Below are 11845 nucleotides of genomic sequence, written 5' to 3'. Positions count from 1 at the left end.
TTTGGCTAGTTATACTGCTAGCTCAAGCAGCTACAGTGAATTTTAAAATGCATAAGCTTGGCAGCGATGCTGTGGAGAGAAGTCAAGGTTTTTACCATGTACCTACTCAAAGTTACATTGAAAGTTACTACAAAGTTACAAAGATTCTGTTCTTCAGTCACAGAATCGAGCGTTGAGAGTGGAAAACCTGCAAGGGCAGCTTTAGGTCTGCGCCTTCCATTCACGTGCTGCAAGGACAGTCGGGGGTTGAGGAGTGCTGGAATGATTACAGCACAGCTTCCCCGAGGACGTCGCTGGCCAGGCTGGTGGCGGACAACTTCCAGTTTGCGGAGCGTGGCTGTAAGTTTTTATAACATCGCATGTAGATGTCTTTTTTCTAGATTTCTGCAGGACTTCGATCTCATCTTGTAAGGAGGCAAGTATCCGGAATGTGTGCGGTCACCCAACCCCACCTTTTGCAAAGCGTCTCTGTGCTCACACCTTCCGTGCCGTGGCTGTGGGACGCCCGTGCCCCCCGAGGAGCAGTACGTTGTAGGAAGACCAGGTCTTTGTTTCAAGTCTTGTGTTTAAACAGCCTGTGTGTTTCTTCTCGTATCATTTTTTTCCCCACATACAATTTGTGGGTGCATTTATTAATCAAATTTGTAACCCTGAGCTCCTCCAGGAATGTCTTCTACAGCAATATGACCGTATCCACTGGTTAAATCTAATTTCCACTCCCTGATGAAAAATGCCTACCAATTCCTAATAGCAAATTAAGCATCTAATTGTGGTTCAAACTAAAGTCAACTTCCTTTTCTCAACATGCTGCGTAGTTTCAAAGGCATTTAGTTTATCCAAATTGAATAACTGCATAAAAATAAAACGTGAATTCACATTAGCTTTGTTTGGTATCTGTCAATCTAATGCCTTGGATGGAATTTGGATGGAATTTGGATCAATGGAAATATTCTTACAAAATTATTTGCTGAAAATAGTTTGGGGTCAGCTGGAGCTTTCCCTTACTTCAGGCTGACATCAATTGGTGAAACCTTTTGAAGTTTAATTTTAAAATAAACTCTTCTGAATGAATAAAAATCTCATGTCAAAAATCATTCTGAGTGAAACCATCAGGGTTGAACATAAACAGCGGAAAAAAAATGTTTGGATCCTATTTATTCTTTGCTTTTCCGTTTGCTAGACCTGGTGGTGTGGCTGGATGCTGTCCCGCTGCTTCCAGAGCAGTTTTGCCACCTGATTCCCGTACAATTTGTTGCCATGGGGATTGCACGGCTTCCTTTCATTTTATGTCATTAGAATAACGGTTTGTCTTCCTTGAATGAATATTTAATTAAAATGGTCAGGTGAGCAGCCTGGTTTTGATACAGGAACAGGGGAATAACCTGTATTTTGATCAGTGCTTGTCTGTTATCTATGAATATTGCTGCTTTATCCAGGTTACAGGATGTTTATTTTAATTAATGAAGTTATGTCTAATAGCATTGCTCCTCTTTTCCTACAGTACAGTGACCCGCAGGTGTGACAGGTCACTGGGGAAATCATGCCGAAGTCAGGCGGTGGCATCGTTTGATGGGAGAGAGGATGTTCCTCCGGGAGCGTTTCTCAAGGGATGCTAGTCAAAGGCGCTCCTGCAAAGAGTATTTCTAAAGCCGCGTTCCCGAACACGCGTGGAAGTAGTTAAATCAGAAAAATGTACGTAGATGAAAGAGAAATGGTTTCACGTCCTTGATTGCGTACAAGATTTCTGTTATCTTATCGTTCTCTGGAAAGAATTTGGACTCGAGTCAGGTCCAGGCATTTGAAGTTGCGTCTTCAGTGATGTGAGGCTCGTTGAGCTGGCTTGCTGACAACCAGAAAATGTGTTGCACGATTGTACTCAACAATATTTTTGCCTCAGTTTTCGATGGTAATCTCTCTTCCCGCATCTCTCAAGCCCCTAAAACTCAAGGCAGGGACTGGGGGAATGAAGTCCCCCCGCATTGTAGGAGATCAGGAACCTAAGGAAGGACCTGAGGAACCTAAACATATGTAAGTCCATGGGACCTGATGAGATGCACCCTAGGCTGGAACACGTCTCCTGTGAAGAAAGGCTGAGAGAGTTGGGGTTGTTCAGCCTGGAGAAGAGAAGGCTCCGGGGAGACCTGATTGCAGCCTTTCAGTACTTAAAGGGGGCTTATAGGAAAGATGGAGAGAGACTTTTTACCAGGGCCTGCAGTGACAGGACAAGGGGCAGCAGTTTTAAACTGAAAGAGGGTGGGTTGAGATTGGACATAGGGAAGAAATTCTTTATGATGAGGGTGGTGGGACACAGGAACAGGTTGCCCAGAGAAGCTGTGGATGCCCCCTCCCTGGAAGTGTTCAAGGCCAGGTTGGACGAGGCTCTGAGCAACCTGGTCTAGTGGAAGGTGTCCCTGCCCATGGCAGGGGGGTTGGAACCAGGTGATCTTTAAGGTCCCTTCCAACCCAAACCCTTCTGTGATTCCATGATTCATGGCACATCACTTGAAAGCCTGTTTGAGCTGAGATGCTGTGTTAGTCCTTGCTCCGGGATGGAGCCAAGGTGGCTGGGAAGCTCCGAAATCGGGAAGTGCCGGGTTCACCCGGGAATGTGAACACTTACAGGCAACACCTTGAACTCCAGCTGGCGGTATCGGCCCTCTTTTTCTACCCAGCCAATGCCGTAGATAAAATTTAAAAAATTGTATAATTTTTTTTTTTTATGAATTGCTGAGTTGTCAGACTTGTTCTAATTTTAGTAACTTCCCAAGCCCTCAGAGCAATAAGTCAGTTCTGCTGTTTGTGTTACGGAGATAAAAATATATGCAAACACATCAATGCACATACACAGCGGCACACACGCATAATGTAATTTTATATATATTAAGGCTTAGAAAACCCCCTCCGTATTGTGGAGAGTGCCTGATTTGCTCAAGTTTTCAGGTTTTATTCGTTTGCCCTTCCCGGTGAAGCAGTAATTGTGTGCTTGGCAGGGCGGCACGCTGAGAGCTGCGAGGAGTTACCGCGTTCGGCTCCGGCAGTTTGCTGATGCAGCCATCTCTTCACTTTACGTGGGAACGCGTTTGACTTAAGCAAATGCGGTGCCGTTGCAAAGTGCTGACTTGGGGAAATAACCCAGGACGGGCTTCGCGGGCCGGCAGCGCGGCTTTTCCCAGCCCGTCCAACCGATCGGCATCAGAACGGCCGCGGCCAAGGGCGAGCAATTAATAGCCCGTGCACGTTCGACCTGAAGGAGCTCCGAGGCTGCCGGGAGAGGCGGCGTTCGCGGGCCCGGCAGCAGTGTCAGCACTGGGGGAGGCACCGCGCTGACCCAGCACGGGCGCTGAGCCGCTGTCGGCTACAGCGCTCGTTATCAAAACGGTCATTGCGCTTTTCTGTCGGGAGGTATAAGTGAAAGTAGATAAATGAAAAAGCAAGTAAACAAACTTGCTAATTACTATTGTCCCCCAAAAGTGGTGCTGTAATATTAAGGCCACGTATCCCAGCAGGTGAGTGAATATTTTCAGAATAAACACAGTAATAATAATAATACCATGAGCCTGCTGTTGCCCCCTGATAAAGATATTTTTTTCCCTTTTTTTTCCTTTTCTTTGGAGCATCATAACTCACTTTTTCCACACTGAGGTTTTTCCTCGGCCACATGCTGTTCTGCCCTGCTGAAGATGCTCGTCGCAGACGACACTTCGCTGTCTCTTCTCAGAACTCAGCTATAAATAGGTTTTTTCCAACCACTCCTAAGGAGATCCAACATACTGGGAGTAGGAAACTATGTGGGCAAGAATCAAACAAGTGAGTAAATGTCAAAACATTTACTTGTATTGTTTGAATTACAAACTTTGCTTTTAAGTTATTATTGTCAGGGTACAATTGTGCCATGAAAACACTTAGTGTTTATGATCGTTGTTAGAAGAACGCTGTTTTGTTAAAAAGACTCCTTCCTTCCCTCCTTCCTTCCTTCCCTCCATTACCTGGATCCAAGCCATCAGCCAAACAGAAAAATAGTTGAGACACTTAAAAAGGAGGAAGAAATTTAGCCTTTGCTGATGTTTATTTGTTCTTTGACATTTACCTGCAGGAAAACAGTTTCTGTTGTGCATGGGGAGTGGACCTTTTCTGCTGGAAACAAGTCATGGTTGGCAGCCCAAGAGCTTGAAAACTTCGTTGCATTTACTCCTTAACTGTTTTTTTTTTTGTCATTTTTTGGTAGTACCTCAGGGTTGCCTTGGTAAGGACACCCCCGTCGCACTCTCATTAACGTGTTTCACAGCCCTAACGCTCACGAGCAGGACCTGGGAAGTGATCTCCGATGCTGGTGATGCTCTTCTCCACTAAAGGTACCAGGCAGCTCTGGAGCCAGCGGCGCGATGAGAAAGCCAGCGGGTGTCTATATTTTGGGTCGCATGATTGTGGTAGGTACCTGGCTGCATGCTCCGTTCCATCCATTTGATGCAAGTTGTTGAAGTTTTGGGAAAAATACTAACTGTGAGTTTATCTACGTGGTGTGAAGTCCTTGGGGCTACATTTGTCCCCAAGAAATACCACCACTCCCCTAATTATCCAATGCTTTAAGGCCGGTTACATCACTCCGCTCTGTTTGCAGAAAGTACTCGTAGCCAGCTCTCCCCTTGCCACTGGAGCCCCCTTGATAACACAGCGATGATTTTTGTGGCAGCTTGTCCTAGCGGACTGTCGCTTCTCTGCGTGGCCAAGTGCCGTTCCAGCGTCCTGAGTGCATTTTTATCGCTCACCTTCCAGGCACCACTGCAGGGTTATCTTTGCATCTAAGCAGCTGTACTGCTAAACCTGTCAGCGCTGCCTGGTCCTAGGCAAGCTCCGTCTCACCTGATGGTTGTTCGGCCGTCCCCGCTCCTCTGTTGCGCCAAGGGAGGTTTAGATTGGGCATTAGGAGAAATTTCTTTACTGAAAGAGTGGTCAGGCCTTGGAACAGGCTGCCCAGGGAAGTGGTGGAGTCACCATCCCTGGAAGTATTTAAAAGACGTGTAGATGAGGCGCTTAGGGACATGGTGTAGTGGGCATGGTGGTGTTGGGTTGACAGTTGGACTTGATGATCTTAGAGGTCTTTTCCAACCTGTATAATATTAAAAAAAAAAAAAAAAGTATCGGCATCCTGCAGCAATACGGGTGAGGAGCCTCTTTTCAGGGTAGACAGAGCTTGTTGTAGGAGTTTGTACCTCCATCATCTCATTTATTTATTTCAGACTGCAAATTTCTCTCCCAGACACTGGAATTTGAGCTCTATGCGCATGAGGAGACTCCCCCTGTGTACTGCTCTTCCTCAAAATAGGAATTTGAAGTGGAAGAAGACCTTAAAATGCAGAAAGCTCCATGGACGCACCACCAAAGGCGGTGTGACCATCAGGGAGTGATGCTGTAAAGAGTGATGTTGTGTCCTGCTGGTTCCACTAAAAAAAAGGTCTCCGGTACCCACAAAGCCTCATATAGATGCAAAATTGCTCAGGTGCTACTTCTTGCCTCTAACGGGTGCCTGAGTGTGGAAATCGGCTGAGATGTCTACACCGTGTGCGAGGCATCGAAGTCCTGCTGCAGTTGGTGGAGATGGATCAGTGAAGCCTCAGCAGCTACTAGGTGTCTCCTTTGGGGCGAGTTCAACCACTGCCCAGGTGTCACGGGTGACATCTCCCTTGCAGTGGCGGGAGCCAGGTGTCCCACGTGTGCGTAGCCACCAAAATTCGGGTGCTTCCATCTGGAGCTGAATCCTGTAGGTGCCTGAGGCTATTAGAGGTGTTACTCAAGGCGTCTGTGTGTGACCAGCAGATACGATATGGGGCTTGGGGTAGACCTGTGTCCTTCTCCAGTGGTAGCAGAGGCTCAGACACGGTACGCTAGGGCATGAAACGTCTCTAAATACCTGTGAGCAAATGATTTGGGTTGCTCTGACTGCAGTCAGCTCACTGCGGAAGAATAAACGCTGAAACAGTGTTAACGAGAGACTTAATTTTGCTAGCATTAGCCACTACTGTCAGCTCTGCCCCCCCTGCAAACAGGGAAAAGCCCATGGAAGTACAGGAGTTGGGGATACCTAAGGAGCCTACCCAGGACTGCACTTTTCCACTTGCTGATCCTACCTCCTAGGGCTTGTAGCCACCAATCAGTCCCTTAAAAGCCTCTTCTCTGGTTAATTTGTTAAATCAAATCAAATATAATATCCCCATTTTGGAGATAGACATTAATTTCTGAACTCTTGGCTTACTACTTGGGCAGCTCCTGGGTGAAAACAGCAATGCTATGAAAGAGCAGTGGCTGACCGACTGCGACCACCTCTCCTGAGCCAGAGGGTGCCCCAAGGGAGCCGGCTTCAGAAACCCTTCCACACCCACGGGGCCAGGATGTCACACTGGCTGCGTGCGCCTGGCCTCGGGGCCACCACTAGTCCTTGATTGCTTCTCTTAGGGAAAGGATTGCTGGAAGCCCCCTCCAGCTGTCAAGGGAAGCCCATGTCAGCTCTACAAGGAGAGCTGTTCCCGGCTGCAGAGCTGCCCTGTATCTCAGCGTCACTGTCCAGCTGAGCTGGTTGTCCTCCTTGCTGCGCCAGAATCCAATTTTTTGAATTATATATATTATATATATGCACACACATCTCTCTCTCTCATATGTCTGTTCATAGTAAGCTAAGGATCAGATGTTCTCTCCTGGGAAGCAAGACTTGAATGCATCCGTAAGGCTTTCATAACCCACCTGAAGAGATGTTTGTTTGGTGTCTCTTTTGTATTAATCCAGTAAGCGGTTACTAAATTGATACGAATTACTGGCAGTTGCATCCCTGGAGTGATGGAAATGAAGCCCAGGTAAGTAGTGAGAGGGATCTCGGAGGCAACTTTGGCTTTTCTTATCTCTGCTCTGAGAAGCTTTTCATGCTGGTGGGGCTCCGGCTTCCTCCTCGGGCTCGTGGCAGGATGAGCCCTCTCCTGGGAGGAAAACCCAGCGGTCAGCCTGGTCGGGGAGGATCAGTCTGCTTCTCTCCAGTAATTCAGCCAAGCTCTTCCAGGAAGGCGCCGGTTCCTCATCCCTCCTGCGGCAGCCTTTCTCTTCCAGTGGAAAGATGGATGCAACAGCAGGACTTACACAAACTCTCCCTTTTTTTATTGTTACGCCTGAGAGGCATAATTGTTTGTGGTTTATTGTTCAGGTTGGTCCCAAATCCCACGCCCAATGAAACTAGGAGTTTATTACTAGTTGTGAATCTTACCTAATGTAAAATTGAACCAGTTTTTGGTTTCAGAGAAAGCATCGCTGCTGCCTGCAGGGCGACGTGCCATGGAGGAAACCCTCTGCTCTTGGCGTGGCTGGTGCAGAGCTCGGGGGTCTATTATAGGATGTAGCAGGAACCCCCGTGCTGGGCACACAGTGCCCATTGCCTGGGCTTGAGCGTGCTGGAAAACCCATGCCATAAATAAAAACGAAAACTAATCAGGCAAGCTAAATCCATTTAGGAGGCAGGAAATGTTCCACAGTAATGAAGTTTGTGTCATGAAGCCTGAAGACCCTGTTGATCCTCTATCCTTGTGCTGGCTTGTACATTGGAAATAAAACGTGTTTAAATATGAAGAAATAATCTCCCTCCTGCTGTGACAGCTTGTACGAATGCTCTTTTCCTTCTCGTGTCATTCCACCCTCTGAGCATCTGTACAATGGGTGGCTTATCTTTGTTAATCAGAGAGTATGAACAACTCATTGCACGTGTGAGTCCAAGCTTCCAGGCTGCTGGTTTTTTTTTTCTCCTGGCCTGGCAAGTAAACGCTCCCAAAGCAGTAGGTGTGGTGGTGGGAGAGGAAGGGTGATTCAGGATTCGTGCATAAGTCTGGGAACCGGAAGGTCAAGCTCATCTCTGCTCCTTTTTTCTTGGCTTACCATCACTGCCCTCGTTTCCCAGCTGGGAAACACAGCTCTTGCCCTTCCTCACGGGAATGGATAAGCAGGCAGAGAACAGATAAAAAATTACACAATTTTCTGATGCTTACAATAATAAAAGCCCAAAGAGTAGAGAGCTGCTGCTGAAATTATGGGGAAAAAAAATACATCATGAATGGTTGATGGTGAATTTGACTTCCCCAAACCCCTGACGAAATGAGTGGTCCTGTTATTAACAGAGATCTCCGTGGCTGAATCGGAGCGGGAGGTGACTTGCACAGGAAGCCCCTGTCAGCGAAAAGAGCGGAGTGCTGTGATAGCTGCTGTTAAGCACCAGTGTGCGCTGTGCCCAGCAAGAGCGGGGGTCTCGAGGGCCCCGTGCAGCTCGGTGCTGGCTCTCCAAGTCTATGAAGGATGCTTGCACCCTGCCATGCAGCTGCATTGAGCTCTGTAAGGCTTCAGCGTCGCTCCTGGGCTGAACAAGCCACAGCTCAAGAAAATGGGACCTGTCCTAGGGTCTGTGTTGGGCTTTGTTAGGAAGCACAGCGACACTGGGAGGTGGCTGTGCGCTTACTGGGAGAGCTCGGACAGGGGATCAGTGGGGACACCGTACTGGGTGCAGTGATCGGAAGTGAAGGTACTAACGTGAGTAGCTATGATGATAGACCTCAGGCAGCAGCTTGACAGAGTCCTCGGCTGGCTACAGCACAGGGATGTGGGGGATGTTTAATCCCACAGGCTTTGGAAATTGGAGCTCAATGATGAGGGGAAAAAAACCCAAAACACTTGGGTTTTGTTTGTCCCTCAGGTGAGGACACTCTAACAGCTGCATTTCTTTGTGACACAGAGACACCCATCTGAGAAGAAAACAATGGTCCCAGGATAACAGTGCCTCAGCAGCTTTGGGGAACCTCTTGGAATTAGTTTGCAATTCCTGGGGCTCTGTGAAACGTTCATTAAAGCTCAGGGGCAGGTGCAAAGACTGGTGAACAAAAGACAAATTGAAGCTGAGTAACTCTTTCAAGCCTGCCAGCTAGTTTCTCTACTGTTCCTCACACCTGAAGTTACTGAAGCCTCTTCTGGTTTTCTTTACTTTGCTGGTTGCAAGTAGCAGGAGGTAATTATGACCCAGTGGAAAAATCCAAAGGCTGAGAAGTAACAGCTAGCCCTATTAACAAAAATAATCTTTCCTTGCAGATCCCCAGAGGCAAGAACGCATCTGACCAGTCAGTGAAGTAGTCGAGGATGCACCGGACAACTTTTTAAGGAAGGCATTTCCTAATTTGGGAGGGGTCACCTTGCATGGGAAGAGAAAGCCCTGTTCTGAGGGGGGGGTGGGGGAAAAAGACCGAACAAAAAAAAACAACGTGCAAGAGAAGGGTGTGTTCACTTGGAAGGGTTTGGCTCCATCCAGTCTAAGGACCCTCCTTACCTCAGGGGAAAAGATATTTATAGTTTGGGAGTCAACACCATGATGAAGACTCCTCTGCCTTTGCCTCTACGTGATGGAGGGAGTATCTGAAAACAAGACCTGTGCAGGTGGAGGGCTGCATGTAAGAAGTGATGAATTAAAGGCTTCCTCTTGTCTAAGATCATGTCTAAGGGAGCATCCCTATCTACATACACACCTGTTTTAAAATCACTTTGCTAAACTCAGTTACTAGTGCCAGTACCTGAGCTTATGCTGGTATAGCTTGTTCTGGGGAGTTAACAGGAATAAGTATAGGACAAAATTACGTACAGAACAGCTATCTATCTAACGTAACTCTCTCTTGAGCTAGTGGCCAAGCAATGCTAAATGAACGGCTAAGGCGATGGCCAAACTGCCTCACCGTGCAGGCAGGGGCCATGCTTCTCTCTTGCTGGGCTGAGCAGTCACGCCACCGCCTTCCTGCTCCAAGGCCCTTCCTCCCCTGGCTCTGCCGTCATCGCTGCAGTCGTGCAACCTCTTAACACAGCCCCCAAGATACCACCCAACCCACCCGCTGCATGACCATGTTGCCAACATGGCTGCGGCCGGTGCTATCCCAGCATGGATGTAAGCTTGTAACTTTTCCAAAGTATTAAAAGTAGACTGGTAGATGAAGCCAAGCCAACTTGCTGTCAGATTCTTAGAGCAAAAGAAAGGTTAGAGGGTAACATTTAGAGGTAAATGTGTTTAAGTAAGATACGTTTAAGTAAGGTAAACAGATTTTCAAGTTTTTCCACTCACTTCACATTCACCTCCCCTATCTTTCAGTGCTGACCTATTAAAGACATCAAACGACTTGCATAGGGTCCAAGTCATCAAGAACAAGTTGGCTGGAGTTGTGGGTGCTGTAGGGGTATGGGATACACCTGAAAACTGAACCATCAGGACTTGGCTTTGTAGCTGCCTCCCGAGCAGCCTGAGCAATCCCACGCCATCACTACGCTCACCGCTGCTTTTGAGCTGCGCTACCCCAGCCTCCCACTCTGCCAGGAATAACGACGACCAACCAGCCAGCTAAAGAATGTGTTCTGTAATTTTCACCTTGGTGGGTTCAGTTACAAAAGAGTTTGAGTTCATTCAGGAGCACTGTAAACTACAGTCCTTCTGTTTGTGCCTCCAGCAGTACAGAAAACTAGCCCGAGTTGCTGAGCTAAAACCATCATCTACCTTTAGCCTTATGCCTTCTCTGATCAGTTATGGATAACACTTTCTGAAACTGTTTATTTTTAAGGGAGAAGCCAAATTTGTTTGTGTGTGTGTATGAAACAAGCACAGGAGTCAAAACATCAAAAGCTTATTCCCAAAGCTGCAGCCACTTGAAAGGCTGACAGTAACTGGGCAGCTGTGTGAGGTTTTACCCTACAGCAAAGGTGAGGCACTGTAACTTAGTTTAAGTTTCATTATAGATTGAGCCAAGTTAAATTCTCTCACACTGGCTCCGGGCTGGAGCTGGACACAGTTACGAGAGGCCACCTGCCCTGTCCTGGCTGAGACATGTGCCCAAGCCCTGAGGCAGCCCTGGAAAGCTTGAGGACAGGCTGCTAGACCTGCTGATGCTTTTTGGCTACCACCAACATCCTACCTGGGGGATAAAAAAAGTTTTGCTCATGCAAATGGGAGTTAATTTTTTTGTAGAGTGATTTCCACTCTATCTTTTATGATACGTGGTATTTGGACAAATGCTCAACATTACCTGTATATAAAGAAAAAATTCCATCTTCAAAACAGTAGAATTGTTTCAAGGGTTCCTCCCAGGTACAAGCTGGGGGGGTAGTGCCACCCTCCAGCCTCCTACTCAGGGCAGCCTGCAGGAAGAACTGGGGGCTGAAGCCCCTGAATGCAGTCCTTACCCTAGGGAGTCTGAGTGAAAAGCAGCCACTTACTCCTGAGCATCTGTTCTTCTGAGGGTTTTGTCATCGTTGTTATTAAGTCAAAGCTTGTTAGTTTTGGCTCTAAACCATTCCCTACTTGAAGTGGGACAAGTCTCAGCACAAGATGATTTAGCCACCACCTCAGCTATGTATCATTTCATTAGGAAACCTTCATCTCTATAGCAGCAGTAACTCTAGTAACGCATGCCAGAGTCAGCACTAATTCTTGGTTGGAAGTATCTTAGCAGTGTTGATGTGCAAGTATCCAAACAAGAGACAGAAAGGCAGCAAACACATGCACATGCTCAGAAGGGATGGGTAGGAATATTCTCTATTTGTCCTGTGCAACAAGAAGGACTTCTACCCTCAGCGGGATCACACTCGAGTTCACCATAAGTATCACATTCACCCATGGAAGGCAGCCATGGAAACACGAAGATGAGTTACTATTCATTCATGTATACAATATTCCTCTTGGAAAATTCATTTTAATATTGCAAAACAGTGGGAGAGGGAGGCTTTTGCCTACTTCAAACACTGTTCAGCATGAACTTTGTTCCTGCAAGGACCTTGGTCACAGCTACTGAAGCCCAAC

This window comes from Calonectris borealis, chromosome 1, assembly GCF_964195595.1.
Source record: "Calonectris borealis chromosome 1, bCalBor7.hap1.2, whole genome shotgun sequence".
Lineage (NCBI taxonomy): Eukaryota > Metazoa > Chordata > Aves > Procellariiformes > Procellariidae > Calonectris > Calonectris borealis.
This window is presented reverse-complemented; position numbering follows the sequence as displayed.